At 48.6% G+C, this 19,855-nt stretch overlaps 1 protein-coding gene across 4 annotated transcripts in view; it reads right to left on the bottom strand.

Moving 5' to 3' along the window:
- Positions 1 to 19,855, bottom strand: part of LOC6619135 (zwei Ig domain protein zig-8) — a 55,649-nt gene that overhangs the window by 27,672 nt on the left and 8,122 nt on the right. For all 4 annotated transcript variants that reach the window (XR_004361379.1, XM_032715375.1, XM_032715376.1 and 1 more), the window contains exon 2: positions 368 to 401. The gene's annotated coding sequence lies outside the window, so the exon portion shown is untranslated. The remainder of the gene's footprint in view (positions 1 to 367; positions 402 to 19,855) is intronic.

Raw genomic sequence — 19,855 nt, 5'->3', positions numbered from 1 at the left:
ACTACTCGCTCAGCCAGGTCACTTCATTTTATTATCAAGCACATTTCTGCACGTAATTGTTTTGACGTTGCATTGCAAATTGTCCTTTTGGCCGTTTCCTTCTGTTGTTTTTTACTCTGACCTCAGGCGATGGTATCGGGTTTTGGTCAACTAGTTCATTATCTCAAAGTATCGCAATTAATTCCTAAGTGTCAAGACGCAGCCGCCTCCATTCCCACGCCATGAAACGGGCATGAACTGAATTTAAATGGCGGACACGGGGCGAACACCTGGCGTATGCGTAATGTGGCGAACAATTAGTCACTGCCTCGAATTGATAGAGCTATTAATCTGCGGCTCTTGCCCCCCTCTTTGCTTGCTTACTTACCAGCCAGGGAATGCGTCCTCACTACTATCGCTACCTGAAAATAGAACAATGAAAAGAGTTAGTAAAGAGGGCGATATGCTATGTGCTCGAGCGAACTTGAGCTTGGTTCAAGGATTATTCTGTTCAAAATGCATGCCTCGGGCGCCAAAAAGAGCTAATAGCCTCAAGTACTCAACGTCTATTGTGTCTGCCTGTCATCTGTGCAAACGCAAACGCAACACACACGAAAGCACAACGCAAAAGAACCCAGGCCAGGAGGTGGGTGTTCATGACGATGCCCAGGGACACACACTCATCCAGTGACACAGCGCGAGCCTCGCTGATTGCCGCCTGCTGAGTCAGGCATGTCAGCTTCGGCGTCATCAATTTGGGTGCTATTGACATTGGAAGCGGACGGAGTGGGAATCCGACTCTGCATCCGCATCTGATCGTGAATTGAAATCAGAGCCAGAACCTGTGAGCAGCCTTCAGTCGGGGCTTAAGTGAAATCAATGCAGCCTTAGGCCTGCAAACTCCTGTCTTCGCCGGAGTCGTCATCGTCAGCTGCAGTCCAATGGACTCTGTGCGAACCGGCAATGGAAATCCTCTAATCTGCGTAGCAACAGGCGAGCCAGTTTGGCGGCTCGCAAAAGGGGGACACTCTCGCGGAGCTGTTTCATTTAATTATGGGAGCCGTTCTGGGGAAAATAAAATAAATTAATTATGCTCGCCTCGCCAGTCCCACGCACGGCAACCTAAAGTAACCGGGGCTTTAGGCAAATAATTAAAAAAGGACACGCTGGTCCAATCCGAAAAAGTAATTATTTGACTCTGGCTGCCCTCTCTATTGCAAACGAGCCACCAACTCCGATGGCGGAGGGGGTAGAAAAGTTTCGCAACGAATTAAAATTAATGAAAATAAATTTTCAGAATTGTTTCAACCCCTTTTTCGTGGGGTAGGGACCGGTAAAGTTGACGCTTGAAAATGATTTGAGTGCTTTAAACCAAAGCAAGCGCCGACCGAGAAGGAACCCAGTGAAAGGACGAAGGGTCCTGGTGACCCATCCCGAGTCATCATAGCCGTCATTCTCGAGAGAGCGACCCGCGGGCCCGCCGTACATAAAAGCACTTAAGATATTTAGTTCTTGTTCCCAATCTTGTATTTGAGGTCATACCGGGGGTCGCAGCATCCTTTGCCTTCGGCCAGTTCCTTTTTGGCCGAACACAAATCTTGCAAATTCCTTTGACTTTGGCTGCGGGTTGCTCCCAAATGGGAGCACCACTCCCCCGTCGTAGGCTAATCTTCGAGTCGATTTGGAAAGGCATCAAACTAATTAAATATTCGATTAGCCAAGGGGCCAGGACTGACAAATTAAAAACGATTAATATACCCTCGCAGCGTATTTCATTATGCACGCGTAAGCTTTGCTTGCAGTAAGTTGGCTCGGCGAAAAGCAAAGCCTCCGAATCGAATCCCCTTAACGATTTTCTTCTATTTTTTAAAGCGTCCGCCATTTGTTATTTTAATTAATCTCATTAAATGGCGTCCACTTTGAGCTACAGCTTTTTGGCGAGCTTTGGTTGCCCATATGCTGCCAGACAACCCAACCACCACCTTTCCACCCACCCACAAACCACCAACTGCCCCACCCATACCACCCATACGCGCCCTCGGGCTCACACACACATGCATAATTAATGGGCGGCTTCATCTGATTATGAGCATATTGAGCTTTGTTTTGGCCATATTGTGCTCGCAACTGGAAGCCCGGACGCCTTTGCTGAATTTTTTGAAAAGATTCCGTGTTATCCCTTTTAAGCCGCCTCGACTGACATTTAAAACGCTTAATTAGGCGCGGACCGGCTCCTCGCCGGCAGATCCTGTTTCGGGTCCTAATGAAATTATTGAAGCATGTTTGTCATGCATCCGAGAATCCATGTACGACCATTCATCCGTCCCAGCATCCTCCTTGCTGTGAGCATGAAATGACCGCTGCAGACAAATTTAATTTATTCAAAATGGGGCACATTGTGAGCTCATGTGTCCTTGCTGAAACTTTGAGTGGTCAAATGGCTGGGACCATAATGTCCCCAATTTCGAGCTAGCCTCTTCCCAATCTCCGTGGTCCGACTCCGCCCGTATTAATGCTAATTTTCATGGATGAACGAACCTTGGAGCTGAGTGTTATTTAAAGGAGCAGCACATCCTTGACCATTAAAAGTGGCCCAGGAGCTCGAGCAATTTCATTTGAATTGTGAACGATCCTCATTTTATGCCAGTGATTATACTATTTTTATTTATTTGGCCCGCACGGGTGCTGCCCCATAAATAAGTGCACTGCCTGCTTGGGTCTGCTGCCTAATCCCCTCGAGGTTATTGAACTTTACGAGCTTGGATTACAAGCCAAACCAAACGAGTGGCAACCAGAATGGGAAGCGGTAAAGGATAGGAGGAGCCGACCCTATGCGATTTATGAGCCTATGTGTGACTGACAAGTTTATGTTTTCGTTTTCTTGGACTCATAAATTTTACACAAATTCTGGGAGATTTAAAAATGAGTGCCACTGAACTGCGGTATAAATTCCAGGGCTCCGTGACTGGGAGCTCCCGGGCCAACTACCCGAGCCGAGTTATGAGCTCAAGGTCCTTCTGGACCGAGTTTATTGAAACGTTAGGCAAATTACAACCCGAGTTCAGCGCAGGTCGATCTATTTATAAAACTTGTTTCCAGCATGGTTTCATGTGTAGGATTCCCTTTGAAATGTAGCCTTAATGGCGTTATCCACACTCGAGTGCATCTCGCCTCCACTATTTGACTATCCGCTAATGCTCCGCTTGCCCTGTGTATTTTGGGAGCTCCAAACAAGGCTCGCTGTTTGCCTAGTGTTCCAGGCATTAAATCAATTAATGTGTGAGTTTGTCCGCCGGGGTGTAAAACACCAGAACTTTATCGGAGGAGGCATCCTGAAAAGCCCCTTGCTTCGAGCACAGTGAAATCAGTCCGAATTTCTGTGCTTTTTGCTAGGCAAACTTCGTCTCACTTCGCCGTACTTTACTTAACCCAACTGCGCTCTCCACATTGGCCACGTTGGCTCCGTTGGCAAAAAGCCCTTCAGCGCGCAGCCTTTAAAGCGCTGCAATTGAATTGACCGAACATGTTGCTTCAGAGCTTCCTTCGTGCACTTTGCAGCCGTTTATCTCAGCCTCTTCGGTGCTCTGGATGTCGGGAGCCGCTCCTGCTGCCCAGCTCATTGTGCCGGAATTTTTTTTTCGTGATTTTAAATTCAGTTAACGGAGAGAGGGACCTTCCACTGCTGGTGGTCAGTTGACCCGCCCCTGATTGCTTATATTTCTGTGGCACAGCTGTAGTTTAAACAGCTGCCGGCTGCATTTTTAGCCCAAACTGAAAGAGGCTGCTCTGCGTTGCCTTGGGCGACTGGCCCCATTAGCTGGGAAATTTATCTACATGCACCTGACAGGTGGCCAGTGGCCAACGGGAGCAGCTCAGGTTGATTTAGTTGGGGCGGGTGGACTGCCTCCTTCAATTGGTCCACCACTTGACGTGGCAGCGGAATGGCACACGGACATCGGACATCGGACTGCGGACCTGGGACTTCGGACATGGGGCTTCGGTCGAGGGATGCTCACGGCAATTGAGATGCTGTGTGGTCTGCTAAGTGCTGCCTGCTAAATTAGCTTAAATTCAATAAGTTAATGGCAGCCCCTGCCACTCCGCCGGCTCTGGCCTGACAGCTGAAAGCTGTCGACATTGCTCGTTGCACACAATTTCGTTTTGCATGTGGCAAGTGTTTATTTTGGGCAACAGCCATCAGCCCTGATTACATTAGACATTAAAAGCAGGGAGTCAGTGCTGGGCGGTCAGCCGAGGGCACTTCGGTTGGCTGTCCGCACAAATGTCCGGCAGCAGGAGTCCTTCGCGCTGGCCAAACAAAAAATCACACAAACGGTTTCGCTTCATTTGCCATAATCGCCGGCAAATAAAAGCGACTTCCAATGCCATTTGTCCCTGTCAGATCGCAGTTTACGATTGACAAACGACGTGCGCGAGTAACCAAGTAACCAAGTAGCCGAGTAACCAAGTGACCGAGTATCCAAGTGCCCAAACTGGAGTGCTGAAGTCATTTCGAGCGCGCAACAGTCGTTGCCACGAACGAGGACTAAGATAATAATAATTATGTACATATGCCTTGGCCTGGTCCACATGGACGACACATGTACGTGGCCCGCAGCTGAGGAATGAGTAAGCCGAATCGGATGCGAAGCGAGCGAGGCAGACGATGGCGGACGAACCCTTTTAAGATGTCAGGTTGCATTTTTGTCCGGCCTAATGAACGCTGACGTCAACAACGGCACTGATTCCTAGGGAGCAATCACCATCGCCGGCGGCCACCGCCGTGCTCCGCTGGCTTTCATACTCAATTAGCCTTGACAATGATTAATACTGACCGTGATTTCATTAAATCGCCTTTTGATATGACCTCCCACCAAAATCGACAGCGGGAATGGAGAGAAGAACGTAGGCTCGACCCGTGACATAACTTCGTTACGATTGGAGGCCCTTTGCCGTTCAATCCGAACGCATGTAAGGCCGTGCATGAGTGGCTTTGGACGGACTGAAGGAGTGCGAAGGAGACCCCAATCCCCCTGCGTGGAGGGGTCATCATTAGTCCGTGCAGAACTGGACCTTAAATCTTTATAAACGATGCGTCTCAATTCGGTTTGCTCGGGCATAGACTAGAAGCACTTTATTCAAGTGCGTAATAAAGATTAGCGTAGTCAGTCCCAGGTCCGTAATAAGTAATGAAAGACATGTGGGTCTATAAAATACACAGCAAAAAAAGAAAGAAAACAATCACCACATATTGGAACAAATCATCTTCTTATATGGATACAAATTATTTACTGAAAGCAATTACATATGAGTACTGATTGCCTGTTGCTTAAAGACAAAATGGGCGGATTTAATACGTTTTACTTAAATTAGACGAGCTGATTATACCAATGAAACCCATGTGTGCACAGTAAAATGTCCATTAATTGGATGAGTGCGAGTTATCTGATGGTCGAGGCAATCGATTATGGCACTCCTACTTGTGAAATTTGTAATATTAAGATATGGATGAATCTGTTACAGCTGAGACAATAATCGTCAATATTCAGCAAAAAGCAACTTACTTAAATTACTCTTCCTCGAGTAATTAAACATGTGATGGATATGGGTGGGGCGTTCCTTGCCAGAAAACTAATTCTGAGTGACCTTGTGCTTCTGACACCCTCTACTAAAGTCTTAAACTTCATTTTACTGGTTCTCTTACCTTGTGAGATACAAATATTTTGAGGTGCGACCGAGATACATCTATTTGCGTTAGAAAAGCAAGCCACAATTTACTATATACTAACAAGCTCCTCTACCAAATCGCATTACTTCGTATGTGTATACCAAAGAGTATATCCTGCGCGTTTTTACTCACCTGCCAGGTGATGGCGATAGGGATGTTCTCTTAGTTTATCGTGTGTGTGATAATAATGGCGACCTGCTGCATATTTGCTCTTGTTAGCTGTCAAAATAATTGACATAAAGTGGCATGTGTCTTCGGCGTTGTTATTTACGAGCCGTACACGCATAAGCGAGTAACGTAACAAATGAGCTAGCCACGCCCACCACTGAAAAAATGAAAAGGTAGGAAGGTATCTGACTGGCAAACGAGAAGGCAACGGGAGTCGACAATCTGGCTTCTGTATCCGATGCCATCCCATCGCATCTTATCCCAGCCACGATTTATTTACCCCGAACTGGCTGGGAGCTGGCCATTCAAAATGCGCAGCTTGTTTCTCAAGACTTGCATAACAAAGCTGAGGAGGACTCATTTATCAGATATCTGCGCAATTGTGATAAAATATACTTTAATTTCGTGCCTCAGTGGCGGCGGAAGAGAATCATGGCGAATCATCCGCCCTGCCAATCCACCCACGAAAACTGCGTTCGAATATAATATTCACGGCCGACTGAAATATTTATTAATGAAATTGCTCGACGCTGTTAAATATTTAGCTCCTGTGCATAAACAACTCTCGAAATATGTCCAAGTATTTTTGACTGACAGCCTGCCTCCTTCTCGCAATGCCCGCATCCTTTGCTGGGAATTCACGCAGTTCACTGTCATCGGTAATTTTGGGTTCATCAAAAATTAAGCACGAGCTGCGAGGCAAGAGATGTGAAAAATTCCTGGCGCAAAGTTGGTTAATGGCCATAAATGTGGCAACAGACGATGACAACGACTGAAGAATGAAGTTTAATGCGAGCACAGTGCTCCGCCCTCACTATACGCGTTTACCCAGAGGAGCATGTGGACGCCAGCATGCCAGCAATGCTTTCCGGGCCAGTTGCCTCCTGGTGGGGCTTCATTTTTTGCTGCTTTCGCCTCGCGTGTGCTTTGGGGCTTGCGAGCATTATTAATAAGTATGTACGACGCTGCGTATACGTGACATTTACGGAAATTTGATTGAAAAATATCGAACATACTTTTCGCCACTTTCCCGGGGCGACACAGCGATTCCATTTGATGCGAAGGAAAATATGAGTTGATATGCCAATTTCTGCCCCGGATCTGCCCAAGGGGAGGCGGAGGCGCGGAAGGAGCAGCCGGAGGAATCACGTAGTGCTCGCGTCGACTCCGGCCGTGTTGTGTCACATTTTACGGACCCGTTTTACCCCGCCCTATCGCGCACTGTTACCGATATGTGATGTGCGAGTGCGTGTGTGAAATTACGTGTCTCCTGAAAAGGGTAACCCGAGTCGACCCACCCACCACCCCCAAGTCTTATCCACACGCCGGAGTGGCTTTGCAGCGGTGCAGCCGCGCTGACAGCTCGCAGATTTTCAGCAGTAGTTGACATTGATTCATCAAAAATTAATCGAATTCCCAGTCTGCGGGCCCGCGTCAAACTGTCAGCCGTCACGCAGGCCCTACTAGCCCACTGGGCCCGACTTCGGCCTCTGATTCGCACACGTCTCGCACATTGCGTAATCCGCTTAAAACAACAACTCGCACTGACGTCGATAGGCGGCAGCCCACCAAAAGCCGACTGCGGTTGCCAGTTGACGGCGGCAGCGCCCACTATTGTTGTCGCATTAATATGAGCGGAGTATGCAGCACAACTCAAAGGGGTCGTGTAATTGGAAATCTCGTAGCTCGCTGAGCCCGTGCTTTGATTCATAGCCCCGTCCCTGGACCAGCAACCACACCCAAACCCGCACCTGCATTCCACTTGACATTAATTGCGCAGGACTGAGGAGGACTGCCATTAGACACATACACATCCGTATCTATATCCATCCGTATGCGGCTTTGCCAGAGATGTCTTTGCCTTTGTCGGCGCTTGACAGCTGGCAGCGTGACAGCAACTTTTATTTATGCCAAGTTTAAGTGCGGCTTTGTAATCTCGCTTTCATCCGACCCTGGCCGGCCTGCCTCCGGCTGCGGCTCCGGCTCCGGCTCTGGCTTTGAATCTAGATCAGGATCTGGCCATTTGCCATTACCCAGATGCCCCTTGCCGATTGCCGATTACCACATGGCAGCCACGAGCTGTGGAGCCTTTGCAGCTGTGCTTTCAGCCCCTTCAGTCCATCATCCATCATCTCTGATCCCCCGCGAATGCTGCAATTTGCTGCACATCGCTGCTGCTCCGAGATGCTCTGCCAATCAATCGCCTGCTTTCGAAATGAAAAATAATGAAACATAAATGTATCTGCTTCGAACATCCGATGGAAACGAACTTGTAGTAACTTAACCGGCGAATCCGCTCCGTAATTGCTTGGCTGTTTGGACTTAATACCTCGTTTATTTTGCGTTGAGTTGATAGGGTCGGCCCTGCCATACTTATCAATCCCAGTCGCGGCTCCCATGACGAATGAGTGTTGATGGCCGCACTTTGCCCAACATAAATCAGCCCAGGTGCGTTTCAGCCTGCAAATGAGCTCTACGAGCCAGATTTGCGGCAGGCGAAACTTTTGACCTGGCCAGCAACCGCCACCCGGTTGCGTCCTTTGGGTGTGTCAATAAATGAAGCGTGATTGATTACAGGGAAAAGTTTTTGGGGCACCCAAGCAGGGAGTTTAGCCAACAGAGAACGGCCTTGGGCCGACTGGGGCTACTGGACAGGTGTGCGATGTCGGCTGTGGGCATTTGCAGGAGTTTATTGTTTGTATTTCGTGTATCTTTGTTCACCTGGCACGCCCCCGCCCCCGCCAGCCGCTGGGCGCCCCACTCCCATGAATATCGGCTTGGAAAATATTTTGTCAGCCATTTTTATGCAAATGAAATACATTTTGCATAAAAAGTCAAACATCAACAGAGATTTATGACTTGTTGAAACTTTAGCATAATTTCATAAATATTTAAACATTTTCATGTGCTGCTGCAGGAAAGGAAACCAAAATTATGCACAAGTACGAGGACGCCGGCCAAAGGAAAAAGGATGATTATGTGCAAATATTTGCGCTTATTATGCACAGCACTCTTCCTGCCCAAAATTGCGAAGCTATCGAGTGGTCAGTCGGCCAGCGAAAAGTATCTTTTATCGGCGCATCAACATTCTTCCCTCGCTGCCTTTGTAATGCATTACTCTGCCAATCAGCCAATCGATCGGGAAATTAGTACAAACAATAAGCATTTGACTTAAAAGTAAAGAGGTTCCTTTATATCTGCCAGCCAAAAAGTGAGTACGATAAGGTCCATCGAAATCTAATGTATACATTAAGTTGGGATTACTTTTAGCATACGAACGTAGTCATCATCTGTAATGCGTTGTTTCGTGTGTATCTCTATCTTGGGGCAATCCGGGGAGTTGATTAACCCTCCGGTCGCCAGTGTGGTCCATGACCCTTCCATTATTTGTCGGGGCTGCGAAATTGGGAACAAAGCACTGTTAAATATACGCCTGTTTTCCCTGCCAAAGCAAATAAATAATGCATTCTGCCCGCCGTGCACGAAATAACAAGCTGGGCCCAATTGTCGAGCACGCTCGCACGGGCTGCGGATTGCTTTGAATAAGCGCGCAAATTGCCAAGCTCGCCGGCTGGAGCCGCCGGAGTGCCAGTGTTTTGTCGGACTGCCCATGACAGTCGCGGGCACTTCAATTAATGTGCGCTCGGCTAATTACAGGACGAGCAAACATGCGGAATTAGTCGCGGCATGCAATAATTCAATTGCACGGCGATGGATAACGCATGCCGGGCTCGGTCGCCCATTTGCATTCAGCCCCGCATTAGGACACGCCATTCTGGAGGTTCACAAAAGGACGAGGGCGCTTGAAAAGGACTCGCAGGGGCGTACTCAGTGGGTGGCACGCAGGGGAAGACGCAGGGGAAGGCGAGCGATAAGAGCCATGAAAGTTGCCACGAACAGGCTTATGTCGGCCCGCTTATCGGCTGCGTTTTATCGCTTCCAACGTTTCAAGTTAATTTACTTCGCTACTTTGATCTCCCAAGGGCCGCCGCAACGACCGAGTGCTGCGAAATAAGTTTTCATATAAATTTCTCATTTTGAGCGACAACATGCCAGGCCAGCGCCGAGGGATTTATCTGTCCAACAAATTGAGCATCTTGCGATTCAAAATATTTTCGAAACCTCTCCGCAATTTGTGCGGGCCAAGCAGTCTATCGGCAGTCCACCAGCCCGCACTTTGCCACAACGTCCAATAACATAGCAATAACAGCCGAATATTTACAAATAAGCAAACGCCAAGGAAGTCCGCAGAATGGGGAACGGGGCAGGTTGGAGCTCAGCTGCATGACAAGTGATTACACGGCTCCTGTCGTGGATGTGTTCTCTCCCTGCTGCTGCTGCTGATTCAGATATCGGGGCCCTGGCAACAGGACAACAACTTCATGCCAACGAAAGTATCTCCAGTTCCATCTGACATACGTATGTTTGCAACTCAGATCGGAGCTTTCGTCACGGGTTGGGATCGCTTTCAAAAAGGATTCCAATGGTCCTTTTTGAGAGGCAAGGAGGTAAGAGGCAAAAGAAAGCGAGATTTCAAACATATAAGAATTATTTTGCATAATATGTAATATGTACATGTATCTGTAGCATAATATGTATCTGAAACACCTTCACGCGAATGACAAAGTGAAATTTTTATTCCATTGTTATAAGATATTCTCTTTGCTCAACTGCCACATTTTTTCAGCTAAAATCGAACTTTTTCAGCGGGATAACAGTGAGGAGATGATTCAATCGCAACACAACCACTGTGGTTGGTTGGTGGTTAAAACACAAAATCAAATTGTTAGGGGAGATTTGGGGATATGTTGGTAACTCTTGTAGAAGTCTAACTCAATGAAAAACTTTCCTTTTCAACGCGCAGTAGACACAGGCGCAGCGTGGAACTATTTTAGAACACTTTATCGGATTCGTAGACTTCATTTAAGGTCTTGAGCCTTGTGCCCCTGCCCTCCGCACCGCCCCGCCCCGCCCACTTCCATTCCGCTGCCCTGATGCTGTTGCTTTGGAAAGAATTTTCCGCCTTGCCTCGCGAAATCGTTTGCACAGCTTAACGACATCAGAGCGAGGGCGTGGGTGGTGCAGGTGGGTGGCGCAGGTGGGTGGGCATTGGCAGCTTATGCTGCGCAAATAGCAGCGCCGCCAGCCACTCCGCCCGCTCCGTCCGCCCCGACGGCGCCCTTTGGCATCGCGCTTTGTTGAGATTTTATAGCTTGCATTTGTTTCACGCTCACTCGACGTCAGCGGCATTGACACACATACACTTGAACACTGCGCCAACATTTGCGCTGCACACACCCACACTTACACACTCGCTCACTCGCTCACACACTTGGATGCCCGCACTGTGCATGTGGTGCACTTTGCACTTACATACTTACTACATGCACGCAATTTACGAGGCGCTGCAAATGAAATTTTGTTTGTTCGTTTGTCGACATTTTGAACTTTCGCTGTGCCCCCATTGTTGCGCCACGGCTGTTGTTGCCGCACTTCGTTTAGTTCGCAATCTTGTGCATAATAGTTGTTGCAGCCGAAAAGCGTCTAGTGCCGCCTTATGACTGCAGAAAATAAAACTGCGCACTTCCTGCGAGCAAGAAACTTGCAAGTGTGTTCGCTCCCCAAGCGAATGTATGTGTATCGAAAGATGCATTGGACCGTTGAAGGACAATCTGGTCGGGATGTGATCCGAAACTTTACTCACACCTTAGCAGTCCGCGTGTCGCTTTCTTTGTTTGCTTGCTACTACTACCACCCCACTGTCCAACTCTCGGAAACTTGAGCCTTATCGATATCCATTACGCAGAAGTTCTGTACACGGAACCCTCCCCTCATATTTCGTTGCCTACTTATGTGCGCACTGACTTACATATACATGTCATGTATGTCGATGTGTGGCAGTATGTGTGCGTTTCCGGTGCGCTGCGGCAATTGGCAGGTGTCGTAAAATTTTTAATGCCGCACTCGAGCGCAGCAGTCAAATATGACAATGTTCGCAGCATCTTTGCCAGCGAAGTCATGAATAAATTTATTTATTGAATGTGTCTTCCTGCTCTCAGCGGAATATCAGGCCTCTGCAGGAAGTGGCACTGAAAGCCGCGGCGCTTTAATTTATTGCTGCACGTCTTTGCAACTGCCGGGGGCGCTCCTCCGTCACTCGCTTTAAGTGCCGCGGCGGCTGCCGCTCAGCATGGCACATAATTGATGCCACCCACCGGCCGCCCGGTGTGGGAAAATAGGGGTCAGGTCGCAGCCCGTGTTTGCCGTCCGATTTGGCTGGCTCCGAGCGGAGCTGATTCAATTAGAAACTCCAAAGTCGCAGCTGCTAGTGGCTCGGCCTTGTCACTGTCAACCGCAGGATACATGGTTGATAAATTAAGTGGGCCTGCAACAGGCAATGTCGCCCAGTGGAAAGCCATTAACAACGCGAGACGAGGCCTACAGCTGCCAGGATTACCAAGGCTGTTCGTACCGAAGAAAAGGAGCCGGAAGGTCTGGCCAGCTGGTCAGCTGCTCCTGCTGCGATTTATTTACTCGTGCTTTGAGCACACGAGCTCGTCAGTCGCTTAAAAATAAATGTGGCCCGCTTTTCGGGGCTGGTGATTCACTGGTGATGGTGGCTCACGTGATTCGGTCGCACCGGAATAGTGGGGACCATTGTGGATAACAGCCAGGAAAGCGGTCCGCCAAACAAAAGTTTTAACTCAACCGTTGAACGCACGATTTATTATTAATTAATGTCCTGTCAAATATGCAAATGGCCTCCATTTCGGGTGGCGACAAAAATTAAGCATCGCAAAGAAGGTCGCGAGGCGAAATTGAACGCACCGCAAGCCCGTTTCGTAGAACAATGCTGGGGTGCGTGCGCGTGCCGCAATGTTTGCTGTGTTGACATGCCCGTGAAGCCGGGCCAAATGCGGCACGGAATGGATTGCAGACCCCCCTCTCCGCAGGAACTCGGGCCCTCCGGCCCGGAATACTGGCACACGCACATAATTGACGTCGTTCGGAGCTCCGCTCTTTTCCAGCCCACAAATTGATCAAAGGAATGCGTGGCATTGCCAGCGGAAGGATGGAAGGATTTAATACTCCCGGCGCTTCCCGTAGCCCTGCCCGTTGCCGCAAAGTGAGCCAATAACCGAGAATTCCATCTGCACCTTTAAGAGGTGCCTTTAAGACCCGAACGCATGGCGAGCAAAATACCTGCGGCTAGCCATGCCCCGATTCAATCGAGCCTCACACATGCGGGCGTAATCAATGGCATAGAAATAATTTCCACCTCAGTTCAAACGCATAGCCCGAAAATTTCAAATCACAAAAAAGACGTTCCGAAAGTTCGATATTCAGGAACAAGAACAGGAACTTTGGGGAGGTGGACCGCGTCGGAGCTTACTGCGTGGCCCGTGTGCCTGTGGCTATTTTTATTGAAAATTGTGGACTTTGCATGTGGCACATGGAATGGTGGAGCAGGACTGGAATTTAATTTCGGCCTGGCGATATTTCTACGAAGTTTCAGGCCCCGCTTCCGCTCCTGCACCCGCCCACTGGATAACCTTCCCAATATTTCACCTGTCAAACTCGGGCAGACAAGTAACACAAGCCCGAAAGTCATGCTCCCCGGGCTCAGAGCTGGTCAAGTCAGAATCGAGAGCGACAGGCACGAAGATGGCTGTGTTCCTATTTGTTGGGCCTCCGCTTGAATTAAGAATTAAAATGTGATTTATGGGAGAGCCGCCAGGAAGACACACACTGAATCGGAAACCCGGGGATGACTGCATTAAACTTGAGTCCGTTTACATTTTTTATGACCACAGTGTACTCTGCGCGGTGGTGCAAAAATTTCATTGAAAACGAGATTCATAAATAATTCGTTATTGTTCGGTTTTTTAGGGCTAGCCTCCCTGACAGACTCGCAAAAATCGCATCAAATCGCCCGCTGCTCTGACCATTTGCTGTAATACCCTGGCGCTGGCGATACTCGCAGACGAATGTGGACCGGCTTCATCGCCATGGAGGCGGTCGGTGCTACCCCATGTCAGGTTGTGTGATGGGAGAGTAACAAACCGCTTAATCAGCAGCGCAGCTGACAGAAGTCCAGTATCAATTTTTATGTCGTTGACTGTTGGCTTACTGAATTCTGGCTTCTTTAATGCGTGGTGTTTAGTGCGGTGGCCACAACATTTCGGCCATCAAAAGTTATTGTGCCGCGCTGGGCGTTATCACTTTCTAGCCCGCAGATCTCTTCGCCGGAAGTGCTCGCGCAATTGACAAAATGGCGCACGCAATAAAGCCGGAAATGGCGGAGCAGCCGAACGCAGCTGGGGCATCCAAGGCCAAAAGTCCAGGTACGGATTTATTTATCGCTGCAGGCGGGCGACAAATTAATTTTGAGGGGCTATCCACTTCGCAACATCTTTGTCGGTGGGGTGGAGTCCCATATCTTGATGTCATGGGACTTTGTGGTATCATCGACGCAGTTGCCTCCTTCTGAAAGTAGAAAGCCTGGCCAGAGAAGTCCCCAGCCCACCCAGGCGACGTGGCCACGTTTGTGGGTGGCAAATTGCAGCTGCTGCCCAGCGTTTTGACAATAATCAAAACACAAACAGCAGCCTCGCTGCGACAGCTTAGGAGCTCAGCAGCCCGGGGCTCTGTGCTCCCGCCCCACACACTAATTGCTTTCAATTTAATGAAAATTTTAATAGAAAAGCGCTCTGCCAAAAACAGTTGGCGCTCCTTGGGCTTGTCGCCATGCATGGTGATGGCGTGTATAAGGTACACAGGGATCGGTCTGGAGTTCTGGAGGCATCCCAAGTGCGCCAAACAATTTGCACCTAATATTGTGCTGGGAATTTATTTGGCACACACACACTTGATAATCAAAAGTTTGCATATTCGGGTATGTTTCGGGCTCGTTTAAGTTTTGTACTTGCATTTGGCGCCCAAAACTTTTAAGTACTCAAGAAATGCAACGAAAGCGACAAGGGTGCCTACGAGGATTCGGTTTTTGAAATGTCAGTTTGTCGGATTCAGGCTTCAACCATGCCAACCAGCTCGCCTTAGTCCTTTGCCCAGGCTGCAAAGAGCTGCCTGAAAAGAGCATCAACCGCACTTCGTTGACTACCTGCTGAGTCTGTTTTCGAACGATTTGGAAAGGGGGGAACCTCTCCCCCTGAGCAACGAAGATCTGACGCTGGAATTGCGGTCCACTAATAAAGACACAACCCCAAGCTGGCAGCAGAAGATTTCTTTGCCTTGGCACTGGCCTGCCGAAATTGTCAGCCATAATTCTGGAGCTCGGCAGTTTGCGCATCGATGGAGCCAATAAACAATGATGAATCACTTATAAATTGTTGCCATATTTCGAGGCCCCACCTCGCGGAATATTGGACGTGGTCGTGGTGGGGAGTGGAGTGGAAATTGAAATTGATGACGATGCTGCTGGCGAAGCTTTTGACTTGTCGCCGCTTAAATGCTTCCCAGTAAGAACTCCGGCTCTCCTCCCACCCACGATGCGGTTGTTTATTTACCAACATTAACAAAATAAATGACGTGCAAAGAAAAAGGCAAATGCGAACGCGAATGCGAGGCGACGTTGCTGCGAAAAAGTTTGAATAGACAAATTATTGCGATGCCACGGCGGCGCTGGAACACAACGGAGCGGAAGGCGGGGTAATCACTAATGGTAACTGTCATCCCTCAATCGGCAATCGCTAAACGCAATTCATTCAAAACTCGCGCCTGAAGGAAGGTGCGGAAGTTGCTCTCGGGGATCGGGGATCGAGGATCGGGGATCGGGGATGGGCGATGGTGGCCGTCATGGGTCGTCTTTGTGACGACTTTCACGTTGATTGGTTTTTGCCCGGAGTAGAAGCGATGGCTTTTGGTCACGTAATTAAGAGCAAACTTATTAATCGCCGTTTGACAACTCCCGGCAGCCAGCTAATTAAGTCAAATTGCCTGCAAATCGGAATTTTATTTAATCGCTTTTTCCAAATGAGACGTTTCCCTTTTGCCCATTGTCTTGTGCCCATAAAACCCGTCATGCTGAATGGAAATACGGCGTCATCAACTGTCTCGCGGTCGTGTCTGCAAGTCAAAGTGAAAATTTGCCACTTTCCAAAAGGTTGCCGTCCCAGAAAGTCGCTGGAAGGAAAGGGTAAGGTCTTGGGCACGGGTTCGGGCTCGCGTTCGGTTTGGTGGGCTTACCTCGTCGTCACCTGGCGTTTCGCCCTGCGGAAGCGAGTAGGAGCTCTGCCGCTGACAGCTTCAGGTGGAGGATGGCGGGCGGTGGGCATCTACATTTACAAAATGTTATAATAATTATAATTTTGTGAGTATTTGCATATTCGCCTGCTCAAAGGCTGGAGGGACGCGGCCGAAAGGGGTGTCCTGGCTTTCTGGCTGTGGCAGCTGTGGGCTTAACATGGCAAAAGTTGTGCCTTGGCAAAGTTGGCACCGTTATAAAATGTTTGCGGCAAGCTGCGTAGCAAGCAAAGGACCAGTACCTTCGGTATTTTCCCTCGCAGTCCTTTTCGTGCGCCATCAGTGTTTTTAGCAATTTCTGCGAATGCTCGACAAGCTCAATAATTGTGAACTGGATGCGACAAGCCTAACAAATACGTGTACAATGTAATGTTTTTGAGTCTGCAGCAACTTCAAAATATTATAATAAGATGACATTTCAGCGCAAGGATGTCACCCATTAAGGCAATAATAAAGTTGTGTGAGCTTCGATGGAAAATGGGCAATGGGTTTGAGTCAAAAGAACTTTATGTTAGTTTAAAGCAAGATGCTGAGGAATCCAAATGGCTTGTGAAGCGATTTCCCAGTCATCCAGTCATACCCCATCGTCAGCAATTTCACTTCAACTGCAGAACATCATCCCGAATTGCAGTCGGGAACCATTGGATATCCTTGTTTGTACCTCTGTTCGCCAGCTGGCAAATCGCTCCATTGTGCCCGTGCTGGAGAACAAATGTAGCTTTTAATACATTGTCACTGCAATTGACATTTTGTCAAATGGCAATACAATGCGATTTCCCATTTAATACATTCCTCCCGGACATGCAACAGCACACACGCGCACATGTGGCCGGGATAACCATGCTACGTATCTGGCTCTCGCGCATTTGTATCTGTAAAGCAGCTTTTAATGTTGCGTAATAAATTGAAAAGTAAGCAAGCGAATAAAGCACACGCACACACACGCATTGCGGAAGAGGCAGGGATCAGGCTTTGGCAATGGCAAGACGACTATCGCTTTCAGACAGTCATAAAAGTAAGTTTAACAACCCACGCTGCCGCTGCCGCTGCCGCTGCTTTTGTTGCTATTGCTGTTGATGTTGCAAAGATTTCCAGTGCAATCCAATGCGAGACACAAAGATACTTATTGAGTCCAACAATCTGCTGGGATTGAAAACTCCAACGCTTTGTTTTGCAGCAAACCCCGCACACAGTAGAACACTCCACTCGCTTGATTTTATTCGGGATGCTGGGAAATATCAATAGCTCAGCCGGAAGGATACCCACCCGGCTACTCGCATTCAATTTTCAGCATCTTGCGATTTGTTACTTGGCATCCCCAAAGCCCCGCCCTGGCAAACTTAGTGTCACGTATTTGATCAGAAAATTAAGGATCAAAAAGGCATTTGTGTAAGCATCTGAAAATGTTGTGATTTATTGCGCCACAGCCGGCTGGCCCGTCCAGCCTTCCTGGCCAAGCTGTGGGGATTTGCACACATCCTTATGACGAACGAACGAGACCGAGACCCAGCTGCTGGCGGTCTGGAAGTGCTGTCGCAGGCTCAGACTGTTTAGTTTTAAATGGGGACGTGTACAATTTAATTTAATCTTTGGATTTTCCTCCGCACCAGCTGCCCGAGTGCCTCGTTAGCCAGCTCGCTCTTCTGGACTCAATCCAGCTCGGGCGAGATAAATTTCGCACATGGCTGGCGCAGGACAAAGTGGAGGACAAGAAATATGGAATATGGAAAATCTTGTACTTGTTCGGGCTTTTGGCCAGAGCTAGATTACGGTATTTCGTTTCATTTTATGCGGCTTCATTGACGTTTGTCTCCGCAAAGCATGTTTTTCCCAATTTACGAATTACTTTCGGCCACATTCCTGGACAAGCACTTACCCGGGGAAAAGTGATAAATCACTTACCTGGAGAGAGGCAGGTATCCTTTGAGCAGGTCAAGGGTCATCGCATCGAGATGCGAGTGGCCGGCGAGAACGCAGTGTCATTGCAATTAGTAAATGTGGCAAGAATATTTCAAATATTAATTAAGCTCACAGTATCTTCATCCGATAATAATCCAAAAGAGCCTGCCACTCCACGGGCCCTCCACTCAACATCCTGTCAGCTCGTCGAGCGAGCAGTCAATTTAATTTGCTGAGAGCTATTGCTTCCCTCGGCACGTAAAGCAATTTGAAATGAGCAACTGACGCAAATTTAATACATTTTTCACGTTCCGAGAGCGGTGTGTGTGTCGCTCCGTGTCAACGGGAAAGGCCCGACGAAAGCGATAGCCCAACATAATTATGTCGTTGCATATTGGCGATGATTTCTGCACATTGCCGCAATTATTGCCTGTTTATGCTAATTAAAAATCAATGGCAAGTGCCATCGCGATGCCATTTTCCCCACTCATGTTAATTGCGCCGGCCGTCCTGTTTGCCTATCAATCTCCATCGCTCCTTGCGATCCGCTCCTGCGGATGGACTAGCGTTTTGGCCATCGGGATGGATGGATTGTGCAGTGTGTGCGGCGTGAAAAGAGCAAATCGGGGCGTGGGCAAATAGAGGGCGTGCCAGCTGTGCTTTTGGCCACGGAAATCCAGCTTTGTGTAAGCTAAATTATGTTTTAAGTCGCACCATTTCCGCATTTTCTTTAATTATGTGCGGCTGCTGATTCCGGGCTTAAAATATACAAGGCAAATAAGGGGCGTTTACTCAATTTGCGTCCAAGCCAGGACGACCCAGCTACCAACAGGACCAGGGGATGGCAGGCGTTATTTTTGGTCTTTATGTCAAATGAAGCGTGAGAATGCCATAACGCCCCCACAGCCCGGCTATTATGTATATGCGCAGGCCCTGAGAACGCGGCCTGCAGGCACTTCACATCACTCAGCAGGGGCGCCCCGGGAAGGGGGCGAGCGGTCCTTTGTGTGTTTGCCCAACAAGTGACCAAAGACGACGGGCTGAAAAGACAAGCGCCGCTTGTTGATAAAGCCATCAGCTGAAAATCGATAAAAATAATAAAGGACGCAGGAAAATTCCCAGTTTTTTTTACGCCCCAGAGTGAGTAGTCTCGGCGATACACGTACGTGTGCTGATGTGGATGTTGCTGAGGCACTGGTGATGCTTAACTTTAATCGGAGGTAACGACTACCAACTTTATGCATACCCTCAAAGACCGCCAATTAAACAAGTTAGGAGAGCGCATGACGTCATTTTGGCTCTAATTGATTTCAATTCCAATCGGCCTTTTGTATGCCGCATCGCACAAGTGAGCTCAGGCTTCGAAGCGCAAAGAATAATAAAGCGATAAATTAAATTAGTGCGCAATATTTAAAAACAAATAATCTCTGGTGGCTCGACGCATGTTTGCGAACACGACCAGCAATTGCAGCGCCATAAATTATGCATAAACATCCATGCAAATCAACACTGCCAGCACGCGGGCCTTGTTTGTGTAGATGTTAAGCGCAGCGGGAGGTGGTTGCCGCTTTATTTTGGGTGTTGGGTGCAGGGTGGTGGTGGGGTTCGGATTGGGGTGGGGTCTGAACGCCGAGCGGACTCATAATCGAATTAGTTGCAATAAAGCACGAAATTAATTTCCGGTCCGCACGCCGCAAGCCACAAAACATAATTGCGGTGCAGGCGTGGCATGGTGGGAATGGGGGGACTGGTGAAATGTAGGTGGTAGGGAGTGGCTGGGGGGGATGGAATGGCGGCATTCTTTTCGGACCCAAATCC

The sequence above is a fragment of the Drosophila sechellia genome, chromosome 2R (genome assembly GCF_004382195.2).
Source record: "Drosophila sechellia strain sech25 chromosome 2R, ASM438219v1, whole genome shotgun sequence".
In the NCBI taxonomy this organism is placed as follows: Eukaryota; Metazoa; Arthropoda; class Insecta; order Diptera; family Drosophilidae; genus Drosophila; species Drosophila sechellia.
This window is presented reverse-complemented; position numbering and strand designations above follow the sequence as displayed.